Source organism: Schistocerca serialis, chromosome 5, assembly GCF_023864345.2.
Source record: "Schistocerca serialis cubense isolate TAMUIC-IGC-003099 chromosome 5, iqSchSeri2.2, whole genome shotgun sequence".
Taxonomy (NCBI): Eukaryota; Metazoa; Arthropoda; class Insecta; order Orthoptera; family Acrididae; genus Schistocerca; species Schistocerca serialis.
Genome location: NC_064642.1, coordinates 8,443,667 through 8,467,897, shown reverse-complemented (window position 1 = coordinate 8,467,897; position 24,231 = coordinate 8,443,667). Strand labels below are relative to the sequence as shown.

The 24,231-nt window shown below is 40.3% G+C and overlaps 1 non-coding gene across 1 annotated transcript; it reads right to left on the bottom strand.

The window, feature by feature from the left end:
• Positions 1 to 9,208: 9,208 nt before the first annotated feature.
• On the bottom strand, positions 9,209 to 9,292 carry Trnap-ugg (transfer RNA proline (anticodon UGG)). Its single transcript has one exon. It is a non-coding gene; the product is annotated as a tRNA-Pro (tRNA).
• Between the last annotated feature and the right edge of the window lie 14,939 nt (positions 9,293 to 24,231).

Here is a 24,231-nt window from a genome sequence, read left to right as displayed (position 1 = left end):
CAGCTTGTTAAATACGGCTCAAGAATTTAATCTTCTGCTATGGTTTTTCCACTCGGTAAACCAAATTACAAATTAATATGCAACAGCTACTCCATGATGGAAAACTAAGACTTGAACGGATTCAATATGAATATTAGTGGAATAATAATGTTCCGTGAATTGCGTGCAGATAAGTTTGATTGTGATGGACCTAATCGACGTCTAAATTGATAGCAACCTGCTCTTTTTTTTTTTTTTTTTTTTTTTTTGTAGCTTCAGAAGTGGTATCAAAAAAATGGTTCAGATGGTTCTGAGCACTATGGGACTTAACATCTGAGGTCATCGGTCCCCTAGAACTTTGAACTACTTAAACCTAACTAACTTAAGGACATCACACACACCCATGCCCGAGGCAGGATTCGAACCTGCGATCAGAAGTGGTATCCGAAACGTTTAGGAGACTACAGGATTGTTACACTAACATCTCTCTGCAATTACTGTATAATTTTCGCCTAGCCGCAGTGCATCTTTGCTGCAGTTGGTCACTGCATATTTCTCCTATGACTTTACATTCTTCAGCTATGCTCGGAAGCCGATCGAATGGATTTCGACATTGGTTAACACAGTTGGCTAGTTATTGCATAGGGGCAGGGAACACATCTCCTGCCCGCTTTCCAGCTGTAGACTTTACCGGGGTATTCCCAAGTTACTTGAAATGAATGCTTGATTGTCTCATTTAGCCACGAAACGAAACATTTCCTTCCCAGCACTGGAAAGATAAACTACTAAATTATACCTGTAAATGTCATCGACGGCGGGGCAGTACGCCGTAAGTAACCTTTCTTATGTTAAAAGCTGATGATGTTCATTATTATAACGTAAGGAAATATAGTACGTTTGTGGGTATTCTGAATTAAAAATGCAATTTGTGTTAAAAGTACACTCGACTGTAAAGGATAGATTTCATCGTGTCCAGTTCAATGTTCCAATTATTAGCACATGATAATCCCTGTTATCAGTGGAGAAGCTGTTGGTAAGGTGCATGAGTGTGTAGGATTACCAAACATTTGTCATGTAAATTTCATTTTAAGGTATAGGTCAGGGTGTTCGCAAGTAATTCCTTCTCGGTAGCAGATTCAGAAGATATACCCGGTTTCAGAGGACTGTATCTTCTATAAGAATTAAGACAGAGAGCTGAGATTGATTTAACTCATGTACTGAAACTAAAAGGTTAGCCTGATGCCAAATATAAGTAGCTGCATAAAATTATTAACGGCAGGTGTTTACCTGATGTAGTTGGTTCGCTGATTACACAACAATGGTGACAAAAGTCATCGGATACCAACTAATATCGTGGCGCACCTTCTTTACCCGGCGTAATTCAGCAACTCGACCTGGCGTAGATCCACCATTCGTTGAAAGTCCCCAGCAGAAATATTGAGCCACGCTGCCTCTATAACCATGTTTCTGGTGCAGGATTTACTGCACGAACAGAGCTCAAGATCATGTCTCATAAACGTGGCGAAGGTGTAGCGTCTTTGAATACGGTCCTGGGTTAAAGTCCCTCCGCTGCTTACATTTTGATTAATAATCAGCATTGGCGGCCGAAGACTTCCCTCATTCTGGCAAAGGCCTTGTCAAAGAGGGTGGAGGAGCGGACAGAGGTTCAGGGCACTCTCTTGTCCTAGGGGTGGGAAACTGCCCCTAAAGGCGGGAGAATCAGCAATAATCGACGGCAAGAGGATGTAGAAGGCAATGGAAACCACTGAATTGAAGACACGTAACGTGTATTCACAAGACATATGGCCTTGATCATGATGATCTCTCCATTCATAAATTTTCCGGAGTAGTCCCCCATTCGGATCTCCGGGAAGGGATTGCTCAGGGGGAGGTTACTATGAGAATAAGATTGAATAATCAACGGAAGGATAACGTTCTACGAGTCGAGGCGTGGAATGTCAGAAGCTTGAACGTTGTAGAGAAACTAGAAGAGCTGAAAAGGGAAATGCGAAGACTCAATACAGGTATAGTATGGGCCAGTGAAGTGAAGTGGAAAGAAGATAAGGATTTCTGGTCAGAAGAGTATGGGGTGATATCAACAGCAGCAGAAAATGGTATAATGGGAGTAGGATTCATTATGAACAGGAAAGTAGGGCAGAGAGTGTGTTATTGTGAACAGTTCAGTGATGGGCTTGTTCTTATCAGGATCGACAGTAAACCAACACCGGCAACGATAGTTCAGGTACACATGCCGACGTCGCAAGCTGAAGATAAAGAATTAGAGAAAGTGTATGAGGATATTGAAGTAATACAATCTACATCTACATCTATACTCCGCGAGCCACCTTACGGTGTGTGGCGGAGGGTACTTATTGTACCACTATCTGATCCCCCCTTCCCTGTTCCATTCACGAATTGTGCGTGGGAAGAACGACTGCTTGTAAGTCTCCGTATTTGCTCTAATTTCTCGGATCTTTTCGTTGTGATCATTACGCGAGATATATGTGGGCGGTAGTAATATGTTGCCCATCTCTTCCCGGAATGTGCTCTCTCGTAATTTCGATAATAAACCTCTCCGTATTGCGTAACGCCTTTCTTGAAGTGTCCGCTACTGGAGCTTGTTCAGCATCTCCGTAACGCTCTCGCGCTGACTAAATGTCCCCATGACGAATCGCGCTGCTTTTCGCTGGATCATGTCTATCTCTTCTATTAATCCAACCTGGTAAGGGTCCCATACTGATGAGCAATACTCAAGAATCGGACGAACAAGCGTTTTGTAAGCTACTTCTTTCGTCGATGAGTCACATTTTCTTAGAATTCTTCCTATGAATCTCAACCTGGCGCCTGCTTTTCCCACTATTTGTTTTATGTGATCATTCCACTTCAGATCGCTCCGGATAGTAACTCCTAAGTATTTTACGGTCGTTACCGCTTCCAATGATTTACCACCTATGGCATAATCGTACTGGAATGGATTTCTGCCCCTATGTATGCCCATTATATTACATTTATCTACGTTTAGGGAAAGCTGCCAGCTGTCGCACCATGCATTAATCCTCTGCAGGTCCTCCTGGAGTACGTACGAGTCTTCTGATGTTGCTACTTTCTTGTAGACAACCGTGTCATCTGCAAATAGCCTCACGGAGCTACCGATGTTGTCAACTAAGTCATTTATGTATATTGTAAACAATAAAGGTCCTATCATGCTTCCCTGCGGTACTCCCGAAATTACCTCTACATCTGCAGATTTTGAACCGTTAAGAATGACATGTTGTGTTCTTTCTTCTAGGAAATCCTGAATCCAATCACAAACCTGGTCCGATATTCCGTAAGCTCGTATTTTTTTCACTAAACGTAAGTGCGGAACCGTATCAAATGCCTTCCTGAAGTCCAGGAATACGGCATCAATCTGCTCGCCAGTGTCTACGGCACTGTGAATTTTTTGGGCAAATAGGGCGAGCTGAGTTTCACATGATCTCTGTTTGCGGAATCCATGTTGGTTATGATGAAGGAGATTTGTATTATCTAAGAACGTCATAATACGAGAACACGAAACATGTTCCATTATTCTACAACAGATTGACGTAAACGAAATAGGCCTATAATTATTCGCATCTGATTTATGACCCTTCTTGAAAATGGGAACGACCTGCGCTTTCTTCCAGTCGCTAGGTACTTTGCGTTCTTCCAGCGATCTACGATAAATTGCTGATAGAAAGGGGGCAAGTTCTTTAGCATAATCACTGTAGAATCTTAAGGGTATCTCGTCTGGTCCGGATGCTTTTCCGCTACTAAGTGATAGCAGCTGTTTTTCAATTCCGATATCGTTTATTTCAATATTTTCCATTTTGGCGTCCGTACGACGGCTGAAGTCAGGGACCGTGTTACGATTTTCCGCAGTGAAACAGTTTCGGAACACTGAATTCAGTATTTCTGCCTTTCTTCGGTCGTCCTCTGTTTCGGTGCCATCGTGGTCAACGAGTGACTGAATAGGGGATTTAGATCCGCTTACCGATTTTACATATGACCAAAACTTTTTAGGGTTCTTGTTTAGATTGTTTGCCAATGTTTTATGTTCGAATTCGTTGAATGCTTCTCTCATTGCTCTCTTTACGCTCTTTTTCGCTTCGTTCAGCTTTTCCTTATCAGCTATGATTCGACTACTCTTAAACCTATGATGAAGCTTTCTTTGTTTCCGTAGTACCTTTCGTACATGATTGTTATACCACGGTGGATCTTTCCCCTCGCTTTGGACCTTAGTCGGTACGAACTTATCTAAGGCGTACTGGACGATGTTTCTGAATTTTTTCCATTTTTGTTCCACATCCTCTTCCTCAGAAATGAACGTTTGATGGTGGTCACTCAGATATTCTGCGATTTGTGTCCTATCACTCTTGTTAAGCAAATATATTTTCCTTCCTTTCTTGGCATTTCTTATTACACTTGTAGTCATTGATGCAACCACTGACTTATGATCACTGATACCCTCTTCTACAATCACGGAGTCGAAAAGTTCCGATCTATTTGTTGCTATGAGGTCTAAAACGTTAGCTTCACGAGTTGGTTCTCTAACTATCTGCTCGAAGTAATTCTCGGACAAGGTAGTCAGGATAATGTCACAAGAGTCTCTGTCCCTGGCTCCAGTTCTGATTGTGTGACTATCCCATTCTATACCTGGTAGATTGAAGTCTCCCCCTATTACAATAGTATGATCACGAAACTTCTTCACGACGTTCTGCAGGTTCTCTCTGAGGCGCTCAACTACTACGGTTGCTGATGCAGGTGGTCTATAGAAGCATCCGACTATCATATCTGACCCACCTTTGATACTTAACTTAACCCAGATTATTTCACATTCGCATTCGCTAATAACTTCACTGGATATTATTGAATTCTTTACTGCTATAAATACTCCTCCACCATTGGCGTTTATCCTATCCTTGCGGTATATATTCCATTCTGTGTCTAGGATTTCGTTACTGTTCACTTCCGGTTTTAACCAACTTTCCGTTCCTAATACTATATGCGCACTATTTCCTTCAGTGAGAGATACTAATTCAGGAACCTTGCCCTGGATACTCCTGCAGTTTACCAATATTACGTTGACTTTTCCTGTTTTTGGTCTCTGAGGACGGACGTTCTTTATCAACGATGATAATGTCCTCTCTGGTAAGCCGTCAGGTATTTTATCGTTTCGCCCAAGGGGGGGTCCCTCTAACCTAAAAAACCCCCGTGTGCACGCCACACGTACTCTGCTACCCTAGTAGCTGCTTCCGGTGTGTAGTGCACGCCTGACCTGTCTAGGTATATGAAAATTTAATAGTCATGGGAGACTGGAATCCAGTTGTAGGGGAAGGAGTAGAAGAAAAGGTTACAGGAGAATATGGACTTGGGACAAGGAATGAGAGAGAGGAGAAAGACTAACTAAGTTCTGTGACAAGTTTCAGCTACTAATAGCGAATGTTCAAGAGTTACAAGAGGAGGAGGTATACTTGGAAGAAGCCGGGTGATACGGGAAGATTTCAGTTAGATTACATCATGGGCAGACAGAAATCCCGAAATCAGATACTGGATTGTAAGGCGTACCCAGGAGAAGACCTAGACTCAGATCACAATACAGTAGTGCTAAAGAGTCGGCTGATGTTTAACACAATAGTCAGGAAGAATCAATACGCAAACAAGTGGGATACAGAAGTACTGAGGAATGACAAGATACGGTTGAAGTTCTCTAAGGATATAGATACAGCAATAAGGAATAGCTCAGTAGGCAGTACAGTTGAAGAGGAATGTACGTCTCAAAAAAGGGCCACGACAGAAGTTGAGAAGGAAAAACTGGTACAAAGAAGGTAACTGCGAAGAAACCATGTTTAACAGAAGAAATATTTCAATTGATCGATGAAAGGAGGAAGTACAAAAATGTTCTGGGAAACTCAGGAATATAGAAATACAAGTCGCTGAGGAATGAAATCAATAGGAAGTGGAGGGAATCTAAGACGATATGGCTGCATGAGAAATGAGAAGACATCGAAAAAGAAACGATTGTCGGAAGGACAGACTCAGCATACAGGAAAGTCAAAACAACCTTCGGTGACATTAAAATCATGGGTTATAACATTAAGAGTGCCACGGAAACTCCACTCTTAAATGCAGAGGAGAGAGCGAATAGGTGGAAAGAACATATTGAAAGCCTCTATGAGGGAGAAGATTTGTCTGAAGTGGTAGAAGAGATACGGGATCCAGTATCAGAATCAGAATTTAAAAGAGCTTTGGAGGACTTAAGATCAAATAAGGCAAAAGGGATAGATAAAATTCCATCAGAATTTCTAAAATCATTGGAGGAAATTGAAACAAAACGACTATTTACGTTGGTGTGTAGAATGTATGAGTCTGGCGACATACCATCTGACTGTCAGGAAAGGCATCATCCACACAATTCCGAAGACGGCAAGAGCTGACAAGTGCGAGAGTTACCGCGCAGTCAGCTTAACAGCTCATGCATCCAAGTTTCTTCCAAGAATAATATACAGAAGAATGGAAAAGAATATTGAGGATGCGCTAGATGACTATCAGTTTGGCTTTAGGAAAGGTAAAGGCACGAGAGAGGCAATTCTGACGTTTCGGTTAATAATGGAAGCAAGACTAAAGAATAATCAAGACACGTTTATAGGATTTGTCGACATGGAAAAAGCATTCTGCAATGAATAATGGTGTAAGATGTTCGAAATTCTGAGAAAAGTAGGGGCAAGCTATGAGGCGAGATGGATCGTATACAATATGTACAATAGCCAAGAGGGAATAATAAGAGTGGACGACCAAAAACGAAGTACTCATGTTAAAAAGGGCGTAAGACAAGGATGCAGCCTTTCGCCCCTACTTTCCAATCTCTACATCGAGGAAGCAATGACGGAAATAAAAGATTGGTTCAAGAGCGGAATTAAAATTCAAGGTGAAAGGATATCAATGAGAGGATTCGCTGATGACATTGCTATCCTGAGTGAAAGTGAAGAAGAATTACATGATGTGCTGAATGGAATGAACAGTGTAATGAGTACACAGTATGGATTGAGAGTAAATCGAAGAAAGACGTAGGTCATGAGAACTAGTAGAAATGAGAACAGCGAGAGACTTAAGATCAGGATTAATGGTCACGAAGTAGATGAAGTTAAATAATTCAGCTACCTAGGCAGTAAAATAAGCAACGACGGACGGGGAAAGGAGGACATCAAAAGTAGACTAGCAATGGCTAAAAGGGCGTTCCTGGCCAGGAGAAGTCTACTAATATCAAATTTCGCCCTTAATTTGAGGAAGAAATTTCTGAGAATGTGCGTCTGGATTACAGCATTGTATGGTAGTGAAACATGATCTGTGGGAAAACCGGTATAGAAGAGAATCGAAGCATTTAAAATGTGGTGCTACAGACGAATGTTGAAAATTAGGTGGACCGATAAAGTAAGGAATGAGGAGTTTCTGCGCAGACTTGGAGAGGAAAGGAATATGTGGAGAACACCGATAAGGAGAAGGGGCAAGATGATAGGACATCTGATAAGACATGGCGGAATGACTTCCATGGTACTGGAGTGAACAGTAGAGGGCAAAAACTGCAGAGGAGGACAGAGATTGGAATACACCCAGCAAATAATAGAGGACGTAGGTTGCAAGTGCTACTCTGAGATGAAAGACGAAGAGGTTAGCTCAGGAGATGAATTTGTGGCGGGCCACATCAAACCACTCAGAAGACTGATGACAAATAAAAAGCATTGAATGGGATCAATGTCGGACGATCTGGGTGGCCAAATCTTTCGCCCACATTGTCAAGAATATTCTTCAAATCAGTCGCTGTGCTCAAGTGATATTGCTTATTGTCATCTATAAAAATTCCATCGTTGTTCGGGAAGATGAAGTGTGTGAGTGGCTGCAAATGGTCTCCGAGTAGCCACGCATAATCCAGTCAGCGATCGGTTCAGTTAGACCAGAGCAACCAGTCCTCTCCACGTAAAGACTGCCCGCACCATTATGGAGTAAGCCGGCCGCGGTGGTCTCGCGATTCTAGGCGCTCAGTCCGGAACCGTGCGACCGCTACGGTCGCAGGTTGGAATCCTGCCTCGGGCATGGATGTGTGTGATGTCCTTAGGTTAGTTAGGTTTAAGTAGTTCTAAGTTCTAGGGGACTGATGACTTAAGATGTTAAGTCCCATAGTGCTCAGAGCCATTTAGAGCCCTTATGGAGTAACCACAGCTTGCACAGCACCTTGTTGACATCTTCGGTCCATGGCTTCTTGGTGTCTGCGCCATACTCGAACACTGCTATCAGCTTTTTCCATCCGAAATCGGCACATCTGAGAGGCCACACGGTTTTCCATCGTCTAGGGTCCAATAAATGTGGCCACGAGCCCAGGAGAGTCACTGGGGAAGGTGTCGTGCTATTACAAAAGACACTCGCGTTGGCCGTCTGGTTCCGTACGCCATAAACGCCAAATATCGACGCATAGTCCTAACAGATTAGTACGTCGTACGTTCTACACTGATTTCAGCTGTTATTTAACGCAGGATTCCTTGTCTGTTGTCAGTGCTAACTCTACGCAAATGCCGCTGCTCTCGGGTGTGAATTGAAGGTCGTCGGCAACTGCGTTGTCTGTGCCGTGAGGTAATCCCTGAAATTCGGTGTTCCCAGTACAGTATTGAGACTGCAGTACACGGAAAAATGAATTCCTTAGAAGTCGACCTAAGTCGAAACAAGGCCCCGGGAGTAGACAACATTCCATTAGAACTACTGCTAGCCTTGGGAGAGCCAGTCCTAACAAAACTCTACCATGTGGTCAGCAAGATGTATGAGACAGGCGAAATACCCTCAGACTTCAAGAAGAATATAATAATTCCAATCCCAGACAGATGTGAAAATTACCGAACTATCAGTTTAATAAGTCACGGCTGCAAAATACTAATACGAATTCTTTCCAGGCGAATGGAAAAACTGGCACAAGCTGACCTTGGGGAAGATCAGTTTGGATTCCGAAGAAATGTTGGAACACGTGAGCCAATACTGACCCTACGGCTTGTCTTAGAAGCTAGATTAAGGAAAGGTAAACCTACGTTTCTAGTATTTGTAGATTTAGAGAAAAAAATGGTTCAAATGGCTCTGAGCACTATGGGACTTAATTGCTGAGGTCATCAGTCCCCTAGAACTTAGAACTAATTAAACCTAACTAACCTAAGGACATCACACACATCCATGCCCGAGGCAGGATTCGAACCTGCGACCGTAGCGGTCGTGCGGTTCCAGACTGCAGCGCCTAGAACCACTCGGCCACTCAGGCCGGCATTTAGAGAAAGCTTTTGACAATGTTGACTGGAATACTCTCTTTCGACATTGTAATTCGGTCGGAAAGAGTAAAGGACCTGTAAGAGCAGTTGAATGGAATGGACAATGTCTTGAAAGGAGGATATAAGATGAACATCAACAAAAGCAAAACGAGGATAATGGAATTTAGTCGAGTTAACTCGTGTGATGCTTAGGGAATTAGATTAGGAAATGAGACACTTAAAGTAGTAAAAGAGTTTTGATATTTGGGAAGCAATATAACTGATGATGGTGGAAGTTGAGAGGATATAAAATCTAGACTGGCAATGGCAAGGAAAGCGTTTCTGAAGAAGAGAAATTTGTTAACATCGAGTATAGATTTAAGTGTCAGGAAGTCATTTCTGAAAGTATTTGTGTGGAATGTAGCCTTGTATGGAAGTGAAACATGGACGACAAATAGTCTGGACAAGAAGAGAATAGAAGCTTCTGTAATGTCGTGCTACAGAAGAATGCTGAAGATTAAATGGGTAGATCACATAACTAATGAGGAGGTATTGAATAGAATTGGGGAGAAGAGGAACTTGTGGCACAACTTAACCAGAAGAAGGGATCGGTTGGTAGGACATATTCTGAGGCATCAAGGGATCACCAATATAGTATTGGAGGGCAGCGTGGGGGATAAAAATTGTAAAGGGAGACCAAGAAATGAATACACTAAGCAGAATCAGAAGGATGTAAGTTGCAGTAGGTACTGGGACATAAAGAAACTAGCACATGATAGAGCAGCATGGAGAGCTGCATCAAACCAGTCTCCGGACTGAAGACCGCAACAACAACAATAACGATTTATGAAGCAGAATGTCCCATGCATCTAGCTCCAATTACTATTCCACATTCAATGTATGTTAATTCCCCTCGTACGGCAGTAATCACGTGCGAAATCTTTTCACATGAATCACCTAAGTACAAATAATAGCTCAAGCTAATGCATTGCCCTTTTATGCCTCGTGAAAGTGATACTACTGCCACCCATCTATGTGCGTATCTCTGTCCCATGACTTTTGCCACCTCAATGCACAGGTGCGAGAACACACAAAAAAATTTATTTTTCAACAGGCAGGAGCATGTCAGATTACTTATTAAGTATGTATGGATCTACGGCAAGAAGCGTATTGATTTCGTATTCTAGTATTGGACTGCAGTGATTCAAATGGTTCAAATGGCTCTGAGCACTATGGGACTTAACATTTGAGGTCAACTTAGAACTACTTAAACCTAACTAACCTAAGGACATCACACACATCCACGCCCGAGACAGGATTCCAACCTGTGACCGTAGCGGTCACGCAGTCCCAGACTGAAGCGCGAAGAACCGCTCGACCACAGGGGCCAGCTGGACTGCAGTGTTTCGAGATATATGTAAGGAATAATTCCACATATGCTGTCTAAAGTATGGGACGAGTTTTACCACAGTTCAGATGTTTGTTATGTCCGGTGGAGGGCACATGGAACACTTATGAACGGTAGACGAACATTTTGGTTCTAAACGTAATTTTAAGACGTTGAAACGTCCCCTTTGAACAATTCTACAGGACTGTGCTTAACCTGACACACAATATTTTTAGCGCAACGCAATCTGACTTTCAAAATTTCCTACTAAAGAATGGCCCTGACAAACATTAAACTATACCTTTCACAAATCACTTACCTCACGAAAATCTTCGCTGCTCAAGCTACTGCAATACAGCGAGCGCCACTACTGCCAGCTAAATAGAAGATTCAGACTACTGAAGGCACTAACTACTGATAGGGATAGTTAGCAAATGAAAGATATTAATAGAGAACAAACAATGTATTTACCTTAATATCATCACAAGTCATAATATATATATCAGTTCATGCCAAATTTCAAAACTCCGCCATCTCTCTCCCCACATCCACCACTGCTGGCGGCTCACCTCCAACTGCGCAACGCTACGCGCTGTTCACAGCCAGCTGCCGCTGCCCAACACTACAATGGCAGACAACAATGCAAACTAGCCACAGACTGCACACAGCACAGCCAGTGATTTTCATATTGAGCGCTACGTAACGTTGCCAATAAGAAAACATAAACAGCCTACTTACATAGCCCCCATGCTCCCCACAAAAATTTTTTACAAATGGTGTTGGGCACTGGCCAATACAGATTTGACAAAAATTTTTCACAATTACAGTAACAAAGATATAAAATGCACACACTTATTGATACAATGTTGGTCAAAAGCTAAAATTTTGTCTCACAGTCCATAAAGACAGTCCTAATCGTACATCATAATAGTAAAAATGCAGAATTTTTCTCAAAGTCCGAGCAGTAAAAGAAAATGCACATAGAAGTAGTGGATTTCCATGCAGTCTTGAAGAAGTAGTGTTGACCTTCCAACGGAAAGACAGTGCTGACTCTCGACATGCAGACAGGTAATGGGCCACAACAGAGCAAACCCACTGCAGAGTCAGTCGAAGTTTTGATGAATATTGGTAGGTAGGTCATCACAGAGCAGACCCACTGTAGTCCTGGTAGAGATTACGATATTGGTGGGCCACCAGAGGTGCAGACCCACTGCAGTCCTTGTAGAGATGGCCAGCAGCCATCTGTTGCGATTGTGCAGGTGCACATTCACCATCGAAGAGTCTTGCGGAGAATATAGCAAGTCCATAAACCACCACTTGTGCACTCACAAGGTTTTTGGAATTGTCCTTAGAACCAGCAATGCTGTTATCCAGTCCCTTGCAGAATTATTAACACACGTGCAAACACGAACAGTCCCTACTTCTCACATATTGTCCACATACTATGACCAACAGAAACGTGTGCAGTGAAATGTAACTAACAAGTTAATAATGTCATGAACTGGTGACAATTACAATTTTATAACATAAGAATACAATTACAAAGGTACAAAATACATCATTAAAAACATAATAATACAGATAACATTTGTAGTACAGGCTTTACAAAAGAATAGAAATAAACATATACATCAGTGGAATTATGACATGAGTACATACATAAAGGATCACAATAACTTTTGAAACATCAACTTCACACATGAGCATTGAACAGAATAAATAATGTGTAAGCATATTTATAAGGTAAATAACATATTATGAATGCCAATTATATTTGAGGATAACAGTATTCCTCATCATAGTGAATGTAGCTTAATATTAATAGAAAAAAAAATTCTATGAAATTACACAGAGACAGGAAGAAAACAAATACACAAGGGTACACACACACATAGTGGGATAACACCAATAGGAAAGGACAGGGTTCGTTTTCAGTGTAACATGTGGTACTGCAGTCCATCCCAAAACTTCATATATCTTTCCTCTTATTTCATCCTTTGTTTCCACCAAAAAAATCCTATCCAAGCATGCTTTCTGTATTTATTTCACATATTTTTTACCTCATTATTTATTTCCAAGAAAATCCTACCTATACCTGCTTTCTGTACGGTTTTCGTATAGATTCTCAATGCATTTCTTCCAATTCATCGCAACTCATTCTCTTCTATAGACTACCCCCTCTTAAGCTAACTTAAATCTACTGAGCTCAGATGCTAAACTAAGGGACGAGGCAATGCAGCAGCACAAAACAATTAATACAAACAGCAATGAAAAGAATGCAAAATGGCAAAGCCAGCAGCAGTAAATCTAATTTACAGATAAAATGCAAAATTACAACTAATATGAGCCAATGTGCAGCAACATGAAAAATCAATGAGTAGTAAAATTGGCTTAGCAGAGTAATGTAATGTGAAATTTAGTAGCACTATGCCTGGCAAACAGCAACAGCAAATGCAATAACTTATATCTAAACATGACATAGCTCAAGCAGAAAAAATATTACAGTAAAAACAACAATGCAGATAAGGGAAATGTATAATCACATCTTAATGTCTAAGTAATTAAAGTGGTGCACCACAACAACTGATTGTAAAAAGAAATATTACCATGTACTTAAAAAGAAAATTATAGATGCAGTTACTGGTATTAGTCCCTTCTTATTGTTCTTTCCTTTCCAAGTGCTCCTTTTTTAAAGAATGTGGATCATAAAATAATTATTTAATAGATCTGTTGACAGAAAGTGTTCACATTAGCAAATGCATTTCATTTTATAAAAGCAATGCTGCAACACAGCTGGAAACCAGATATCAAGTGAAATAAGCAATTACGCAAACCAAAGCATAAAAATATCATTCAATAGTCATGTGACATTTCATAAGTTAGTAGAAATTCTCTCAACTCTCGTAGAAAGACGCTTGTCGTAATCAGGTGTGCAGATGTACGAATATTTCCCATCAATTCATAAGCATTTCAGTAATTAGCACAAAGTGCGAGTAATCATATGTTTTCAAGTAACGAGGGTGTCGCATTAGCGATGAAAGGCACACCCTAATGGCTTGTTCTCCAGGTGTTTGACACAGCTGTGTGCCCACAACGCATTACAAAAATCATATGTGGTTAATGGCGTCCCCTTTTTTTTTTCTACCTGTGCCGCTGAAAAGGGCTCGCAATAATGGCTTTTTCTCCAGGCGTCTGACAGCTGGGTGCCCGCGACGCATTACGTGCAGGTGGTCACTTAACTTTCTTACGGAAATATTTACGACAGCAGTTTCCGCTACCGTGGCAGTCATATAAAAATATTTCACAGGTCAAGAATTAGCGTTGCAAATCTGTAGAAACAAAATGCTATTGATATAACAGTGTCCAAAAAATTTTCGTCTGCATTGTAATACATTCATGCATATACACACACATTTCATAACTCTTAAAGTACGATTCTTGGTTTCCAACAACCTTTTCATAAATCAGAGTCCCTAACCCCTACTCCTTATTCCTTACCTTATTACCCATATACATATTCATATTCATCAACACGTCTTCAATATTTCATCATAATAGCTACATAGCATAATCAGATTCCTCATATAGCATCAGCTTATTTATCATAAACATACCTCAACAGCATAGTACACATCGTCGTCGTAATAATAACATCATAACACTTCAGTCAAATCTCAAAATCGTCGTAACTTCCTCCAATAATTTCTAAGCCTAAAAAAATTCTCTGCTCATGGTAAAAGTGTCAGCTGCCTCAAACGTACTTTAAAAATCATGAATCCATTACCAAATATATCATTCAAAGCTCTCATAGTATCACAATGATTCCGAAAAATATGAGCGTTTCTCAAAGTGCAGACAAAATACAGTTTCATAAGTGTGAAGTTACCCAACTGTGTATTGCGTAAACATGTGTCACTGATGTAGAAAAAAAATGTTTATCTCTCAGTTAAATGATCAGATAGCTGTGTAATTTGTGTGTTAGAGAAATATGGTACCGATGTGTAAAGTTGTATAAGCAAATACCATATTAGCTAGGGTTCCTTGTGGTTGCCACACACATGGTACACAAAGTAAGCGTGTACCCCCCTGAGGATTAATGTAATTATACCCTCAGGTGTTACAAATTACAGCAATGGAATGAAATGTATCACGGAAAACTTTCTTTGTAATTAAAAAATCTTTGAAAATAAATGTTTTAAGTACAAAATTAATCACTCAAATACGTGTACTGTAGCGCTAAATGTGCGTCTTGTTGCAACATAATCTGTGTGGAAGTGTCGTAGTTATCGTCCTCCGAAAGCTAAGTTCTGCAGAAGTCAATGTACTTACCTCATAATACACAAAAGTGAAATGCTCTGCGTATAGATGTCGTAGTTATTATGCTTATTGACGTGATGAAGAAAGTACTGCACAGTAACGTAATGTTGTGCCACGAAAAAGGCTGTCTCATTGTTGCTATACCACAAAAGTTACTACTAAAACATGTTTTTCTTTCCAGAAGAATTCAGAAAACTGTGCAGATATAAAACAGATACACCGCAAAAGCAACATTGTGAATTGTTACTCATTAGTAGCGTCGTGATAAAAATCGTGTAGCTGTCACATAAACTAACCTCTGTGTCATCTGGTATCTCTCAGAAAGCACTTTAAATTCAGAATGTATTTTCAAATAAACCAAAATGTTGCATTAAAATCTCATTAGCAGTACTGGTAAATGTTCTAAGTATGTGAGCCTTATAGTCGTTACGTAATCGTGCAACAAACAAGCAAGAATGTACACACACAATAACACTGTGACGTCTGTTCGCAATAACAATGCATTCGTAATTTCTGTTTAAATAATTTCTCTTGGTTCTTGGGTGGATATTTAACTTCAACCATTGTTGCATGGTAACAGTTTCTAAAGCATACTAGTAACGTGAAGTCAAACGTTTTATGGCAAAGACAAAGTTAAAAAGCAGATTATCTGTCAATAAATGGTTTTACATGTGAAATGTGGTGTAAACCTTTACTCTTCATAGTACTCAGAGTTTGAACTTGAATGCAATTGTCAGGCGGTATACGTCGGTAAAGAATACTGGAGTTTTTCTCAAGGTTAGTGTCTATGTTATTTTTCTCTGAGCCACCTGGCGCACGCGGCTGCCTGCTGTGCGAGTCATTGTCTGTCTCTTTGTTGGCGCGCGTCGTTATTGGGATTAGGAGACCTAACTTCTACAAATTCGCCTTGCCGAGAGGGCCCAGCTCTGTTAGAATCCCGCCAGTTCTGATGAAATTCACGTCTGTCGTTTTGTCGGTAGTTTACATAGTTTCTTGTTTGTCGGTCATGTGGTGGAGAATTTCTCCCTGAATCGTAACTCTGCGCCGAACTGTTGCGTCTGAAGTTATTCTGCCTCCCTTGATAATACTTGTTTTGGTTCCCATATTGTCTGTTTCTCTGATTGTCTCTGTGATAGTCATTACTACGGAAATGCGATCTTTCTCTGTAACTATTATTACTCTGCCAACGGTTGTCGTACGGGTGGTGTCTATTTTGGTCACGATTTGCGTTGTAAGAATAGACCAGTCGTGTCCGGTTATTGTTTCTGTCGTCACGGAATTGTGAGGTATGTGACCTGTAGTGATTGTTTTCCTGTTTTCGCATCCGGCGACTGTCAGTGTCAATTTCTAATTCTTGTAAAAGTCCCTGAAATGCTTCAATGTCGTCTTTGCAACGTCCTGCCAAAATAATATGTCGTAAATGTTCAGGTAATTTGATTAAGCAAATGCGGATGAGTTCTGAGGGGCTGTATGGGTTTGACAGGTACTGATTCTTGTGCAACATGTCTTCAAAATATTTCACAAGACTGGAGAATTCAGATTGTTCGAAATGTTTCATCATTATGATACCATGTTTTACCCGGTCTTGTGTGGCTTGAGACCAATATGCTGAGAGGAAGGCATGGTAAAATTCTCCTTCACTGTGGCAATCGTGAATGACCGATCGCATTCTTACAGCTGGTTCATTCTCTAAGTAGCCACACATAAATTCTAATCTGTGCTCCAATGACCAGTTGGGAGGAAAACAATGAGAAAATTGATGGAGCCATGCTTGTGGATGAATGTCGTTGGCAGAATTCTTAAACGTTTTGAATTTACGTGTAGTAATGAACAGCTTATAGTCAAAATCATCATGTCGGCGAGTCGCATATCGGTCATTGTTAGGTCGTGTCGGCCGTTCCATCTCAAAATTCGGTGCACATTGCCAATTTCTTTCATAACTTCCGAAATGCCCTGTGTTATTATTTTGCGGCTTTTCCGTGTTTCTAAGTCCCTCTTCCCAAGTTGGGGCACGAGTATCCTCTGAAATACGTAATTTTTGTATTACCTGTGTCAGCTGATCTTGTACTTCCCGGATTTCTCTTTGGTGTTGCGTATCAATTTGATTCAGATTTTGTTTCAGTTTCCTAATTTGTGCGTTCTGTTCTGTGTCATTAAAGACTACCGGTTTTGCGTCATTCAGATTATCATCTACCTTCGTAGATAAATTATTTAGCTGATCCGAAAGTTCAACTACTTTCTCTGATAATGAACACATTTCCTCAGCGTGTTTTTCTGAACCAAGTTTCAGAGTATCTACTTTGTCCTTTAAGTTTTCCTGAGCTTTTGCAAGTTGCGTAACCGAATCGGTAGATGCAACTGAGTCAAATTTAGCCCACAAGGTCTCATGATTTTCATGAACAATGGTTTGCAGCTCTTTTATGGCTGCTTCGTGATTCTGTAATGCATTTTCATGCCGCGAAAAAATAGGTTGAAAATGCTCACAAATTTGTGTTTTTACGTCATTACAGACTTTTTGACATTTCGATTCAATGTTATGTAACTCAGTGGTTAAATCTTCACGTGTTTGTTCAAGTGTAGTGTCTAACTTTTGAAGATTTTGTTCCATTGTGTCTAACTTTTTGAGATTTTGTTCCACTGTGTCTAACTTTTGAAGCTTTTGCTGTGTCTGTCCCATTTGTTGTATTAATTGTAATAACAATGCATTGGTGTCTGAAACATGTTCCTCAGTGCTTTTCGGCAGTGAATTTACACCGGAAACATTCACATTTTGACAAGCAGAAAATGTGTCTTGACTTATTCGAGAAAACGGCGAGGATCCAAAACCTGAATCTACAGTATTTGCGAAATCGTGTCGTGTCATTTCGGCTTCCTGAGGCGAGCTATTGCCGACCGATCGATCGATAATGCTTCCCTCTTCACTAATTGTTTCACTGTCCACGCCATTGTTTGCCGCCCGCTCCATTTCCCTATGCACAGTTACCAAATTACTACTTTGAATGTCTGTTAATTCATTACTCTGCGGCGCTAACACACTGCTTTCGTCTTCACTGTCACTTCTCAGTTTACTTTGGAGCCTAGTGTTACGTTTTTCACACGCCATTATTGTCACAGTATTTCACACGACAACACAGAAAAACACAATTTGAAGATCAAAAATAAAAGAACACATTAACATAGCACTGAAAATAATATCTAGTTAATTGCAATCGCAGCTGCGAAATACTTGGTGCAAATCTACATGCATGCCACAACTGTTTTACTATACAACAATGAAAGACTGCAACTACAAAGGAAATTCCCTCTATAATTACGCGCTAGCAATAAACAAAATCTACACTAATTACACAAACTACAACAAAAAATCAGAAGATTCCAGTGAGGTATCCTAGGCTAAGGGTCGACATATGAAACGTCCCCTTTGAACAATTCTACAGGACTGTGCTTAACCTGACACACAATATTTTTAGCGCAACGCAATCTGACTTTCAAAATTTCCTACTAAAGAATGGCCCTGACAAACATTAAACTATACCTTTCACAAATCACTTACCTCACGAAAATCTTCGCTGCTCAAGCTACTGCAATACAGCGAGCGCCACTACTGCCAGCTAAATAGAAGATTCAGACTACTGAAGGCACTAACTACTGATAGGGATAGTTAGCAAATGAAAGATATTAATAGAGAACAAACAATGTATTTACCTTAATATCATCACAAGTCATAATATATATATCAGTTCATGCCAAATTTCAAAACTCCGCCATCTCTCTCCCCACATCCACCACTGCTGGCGGCTCACCTCCAACTGCGCAACGCTACGCGCTGTTCACAGCCAGCTGCCGCTGCCCAACACTACAATGGCAGACAACAATGCAAACTAGCCACAGACTGCACACAGCACAGCCAGTGATTTTCATATTGAGCGCTACGTAACGTTGCCAATAAGAAAACATAAACAGCCTACTTACAACGTATCCTAAGGTCTCATAAGCAGGCATATAAAAATATACCTTCTGAATTCTTATGGTTCTTTTGAAAACAAAATGTTTGTATCCCTGTGTAGGGAAGCAGCCTACTCACGCTGTAGTAAATTCACATCAGTTTCCATTGTGTGCCAGCCAGTCTGCTGTAACTAGCTCTGATGTCATAAATGTTGCGCAATACCTTAAAAATCAAGCAAATGACCTAAAACTTTTCTAGCATGTCAGGAATAATACTAAATTAATGTGTGTTAAATATCAGTTCGATAACTTCAGCCATTTTCGAAATTTGGACGTTTTTCTAAAAAAATCATTGGCGCAACAGAAAAGAGCTAGAGACTTCAAAATTTATATTTAGATTCATCTTTCATAATGATTTAATAAAAACAGTACTTTGGATTTCACAAATTTAGATTTTAGTGGAAATTCATGATTTTCTGGTTTTCATCTCAAAACTGAAGGAAGCAAGATAGATTAAGTAGGCTAATAAATAAGGCTAGGATGTTTAGATTTAAATAGGTGGGAGGTCCGCTATGACTATAAAGATGTGAAAAGTTTATTTTGAATACCTATAAAATTATAGCGATAGCGGATCTCAAAAGGGCCACTTCAGAGCTCATCTACTGCGTGCAGTGTAATTAAGTTAATTCTCTCGCCCAAAATATTTAACTTAGCCACGTCAAAATTTTATTATCAATACTTACCTGCGTGCTGAATGCACATTTAAATTAAGAGTTTCATCGGCCATCAGCAAAAGAAGCTATAGTTTATTATGTAACTTGAAGTGGTGCGTTACTAGCCCAGTGGCTAGTCGGGAGAGCCGATTTGATCAGGCGTTCCCTTAGCCGTCCGCACTGCGGCTTTATATATAAGAATGTTGCGCGAGGAAGCAAGGCCCCAGTTCTCTCCAGACGCTGAATGACACGCCATCTGTGTCGGGAGTCGCGTCGCATCGGTTTCACTGCTACAAACCGCCTCGGGTGCCGTATTAAGTTACTAGAAATACGCGGAACCATGAAAACATTTCAAGTGAAGTGTTAATTCTGGGATGATTTTTATTATCTAGCTTCAGTTTGCGTATTGTCGTATTTTCACGTGCCGTCGCGGGACAGACATTCTACCAAATATTTAGCGTGGCGTTTGATGAAATAATCTCATCAAATTATGGCGAGCATTCTTTTTAACATTTAATTCGGACATTTATAGTTGCATCAGCGCATTAGACTCTGAACTGCTCTGTTAGTTAGGTTGTAGGGATACTTGTGTTTTTTATCAGTGAATTTCAGAATATACTCAACTATTTTGGAAAACCGTTTTTGATTAGAAATCCCGGACAATCTCCTAATTCCTCAGAGCTATAAGCTGCAGCTATAATGGTATTCTCAGATGAAGTGGGCACTAGGATCTCTAATTACTGGCTCCATGTTTTGTTAAATCACTTTCTGGGTGCTAAAAAGTAAATAGAGAGCCAGTGTTGAGAACGGCGAAAGACAGCATTAACAACATTCTAAATAATGGGAACATTTTAACAACATTAATTCTATCCGCCGCCCCACATATGGTGCATCGGCTGGGAAATTCAACTAAGTGAAACTGATTTTTTTTTTACTATTCGGATTCGCGAGTGGAATGCGACACGCAACTGAGTATAGAACAGTGAATGTGTTACGTGTGCATGTGGACGACGCAATTGGATTAACAACACATCTGGATTGACGGAGCTGGCACTGAGTCTAGCGGTGCTGCCGGCATCGCGAGAAGGCAGTCTCGCCGCACTGCAGTCGTCCGCTGGAGCAGCCGGCGCAGCGCCTGCAATTGCGGGCCACGCAAACACACAACAGCTGTCGGAGATCCGTCTGCAGTTCAACGTGCCACGTCGCATCAGGAATCCTGGTTCGCCGCGCCGGCAACGCCATACGTCGTGCAGAAGGAACTAAGTTAAGTGAAAAGCTGTTAAAAATTTTACTAACCTGCACTAAAAGACTGTCGGCGATGGAACCGCCAAAAGAAGCTGAGGTTAAACTTAAATCAGAACCTATGTCTGTTGAGGGAACTGTAAATCCAGACAACGGTTCAAGTGTAAATATGCATGAAAGTAGTAATGTTAAAGTGAAATATGAAGTATTGTCTCCTGACAGTAGTGTGCGAAGGGGCAATGATTCAATAATAGAGACCCCTGTAGTAAAGCAGAAAGTAGAAATTGTAAATTTATTGGATGATAGTTTCTCTGATGAATTAATAATGAAACAGTCATCAGAGATGGTAGAGTTTAAGAAGGAGCAGTTAGATATGACTAATCAATCAGAAGTTTCATTTAGTTTTCATGATTCTGGTGTTGGAGCTAGTTTTTCGTCACCTGAGTGTGATAAAAAGCCAGCTAGTGAGCAACCCAAAGATGCTGGGGCTATTGATTTAAATGTTATATTACAAGCAATAGCTGCCAACAATGCTGAATTAAAGTCTGAAATAACTGAGGTCAAAAGCAGTGATGCTGAATTAAAATCTGATATAATTGAGGTAAATAATAGGATTGTGGCCAGTCAAACTAATTTTAATAAACGGTTTGAGGCAATGGATAATAAATTAGAATCCAATAAAGCTGAATTAGAAAATTCTTTCAAGGCTAGTTGCAATAAGTTGAAAGACGATCTGGACAGTTTGAACTATGAAATTGATTACAACCATGAGGATATTAAGAAAAAGGTTGCTCAACAATTTTCTGAAATGTATAAAACAGTAAAATCTGAAGTTGCTGAGATTCGCAAAGACTTCCAAATGGAAGATGCGAAGCTGGAGGACAAGTTAACAGAAAAGATCGAGGCGGAATCTGAACTGTGCTCAGATAGATTTAACGATGTTAATATAAAGGTCAACATATGTCAAGCAGATGTAGATGCAATCAAAACTGATACTATTCATATTAAACAAAGAGTAGACAATGTTGAAATGAAAGTAGAAAATATCAGCACTAACATTGCTAACATTGAGAGTAAAGTAGCTTCAGTAACTTCTGGTAATGGTAGTATACAACAAGTTGTAGCTGCAAACGCCGCTTTTATCGGGTGTCGGCAATTCTTGCGGTTCGATCCAGATAAAAATATCCACCCGCTAGATTTCTGGAACGATTTTGAAGATGTGATTCCACCAACTTGGTCTGAACGAGAGAAAATCACATTTATTAGAAGCCATTTAGCAGGTGACGCCATGCGTTGGTCAGCTGATGTTATGTTAAAGTGTAAAACATTAGCGGAATTTAAAACAGCTTTTATTAATGAGTATTGGTCTAGCAATAAGCAAAATGAAGTGTTGAGAGAATTTTGGAGTGGAAAACGCTTCAATGCAGGCAAGGAATCAATTAAAGAGTTTGCTAGGTCATGGATTTCACGTTTATCACATTTGGACGAAAAGCTAAAACCTGAAATGATAATACTGGGTCTTGAAGCCAAACTGCCATGGTATTGGCAAACTAGAATTATATCTGCCCCTAGAGACAATCTGGATCGTTTCATTGAGTACCTGGAACGTATAGAACGTGTTGCTGCCAATGAGGAGCAAGCATGTAATAACAGAAATTCTAATAATAATAGTAGTTATTTTAGGAACGAGCAAAATGGCAATGTAAACATCAGGAGAGTAGGTGTTCGCCATCCTAAGAGAGGTAGGAATTGGAGAAATGATTATCAGAACCAACAATGGCGTCCAAGGGATAATAATTTTGTTCCAAACAGAATTATGCATGTAAACAACAGTACAGAAACAATGCTATGCCAGTTAACTATAATGAAAATAAAGGAAACAGTAGTAGGACGAGGCAGGAAAACTAGTTCCCGTCTATGAGGACACTGGCGCTCACCAGGCGGTTACTTTTCCTATGCCAGTAGTTAAGGGAATTGGTAAGACAGATCAGAATACTCAAACTGAACAGGTGGATGAAGTGTCGGTAGCATCTAAGGATACAACAGAAATATTAGATCACTCACAGTATTTGATAGATACCGTGTTAGAGACGCTTTCTAAGTGCGAAGAGAAAGAGAAGGCGCAGCAGTGTAACGATAGGGACGAGCTACAAAATACTGAATTGTCAGGTGAAGAAGCAGAAGAAATTCATGCTTATATTTACGATGAGAATGATGTGCTCTTATCTAAAGCGCCTGTGCAGGATGTTGATAATGTACTAATAGATTTAGGACAGGAGATAAGTGAGAATGTAGAGGATAGCCTGTTGGGGGTCGATGAACCCAGTAGCTGTGACCAGTTGTCACTTGAGAAGGTAACCGACGATAATGGTGAAAGTGGTTTAGCTGTAACTAATGTTATGCCCGGTCTGGAGGCGCAGAATCGCTCAGACTACAGTAATTTGGGTCATGTTCAGCAAACTAAATGTAATGAAGTCGTGCGGTGTTTCGATTTGAAATTAATAGACCGACTGGAAAAGGCAGCTGAAAATGTAATTCAGGAAACCCCTACACACTGTGACCTAAATATAATGAAGACAGATGTCGGTCACTTTAGTTGGAGACAAATCCAAAAGGAACTATTAGATGAATTTGAGGAACCACCTGTACAACCTAGAATAATCCACCCTATAATAATAGTGAATATGTTGGGTATAAATGTACGTTGTCTCTTAGACAGTGGAAGTGAGGTGAGTGCAATATCTCAGTCCTTCTTTGATGCATTACCTGGTAAAGACAAGCTTACAGTAATGAGGGTATCAGGACTAAGAATAATTGGTGCTACTGGCAAGGTGTCAAAAACGGTAAAGCAAGAAGCTTTGCTGCCCTTTAACAATAACAGTAATTTAATTGATCATCCATGTTTAATTGTAAACAATCTCAGTATTGAAGTTTTAATTGGCATAGATTTCTTGTCAAAATACCAAACTGTTGTTGACTTTGAAAGAAGCCAGTTAAAAATGGTCTTGCCAATAACCGGAGTAATTATAGTACCTTTTAGTGATAAGCTTGGGAGCTGCCTATACGAGTTCTGAAAAATAGGAGGTATTGGGACGAAGGTGTTAATCTTAGTAACAGTAAGCTGAACACAGAAGAAGAAGAAGAAGCAATTATTTTAGGCAAAATAGAAGCTAAATTGCAGGAAATCGATAAGATTTCAGCCAATCAGAAGGAAGAACTGAGACAGGTTCTAAAAAGGCATCATAAAGTATTTTCAGATCGACGGGGCGTGGTCAAAGGTTATGAATGACTGCTGTAGGGAGGAGGTTGTTCTGTAACCTCTACACAGTGTGGCAGCTGTGCAGTCCCA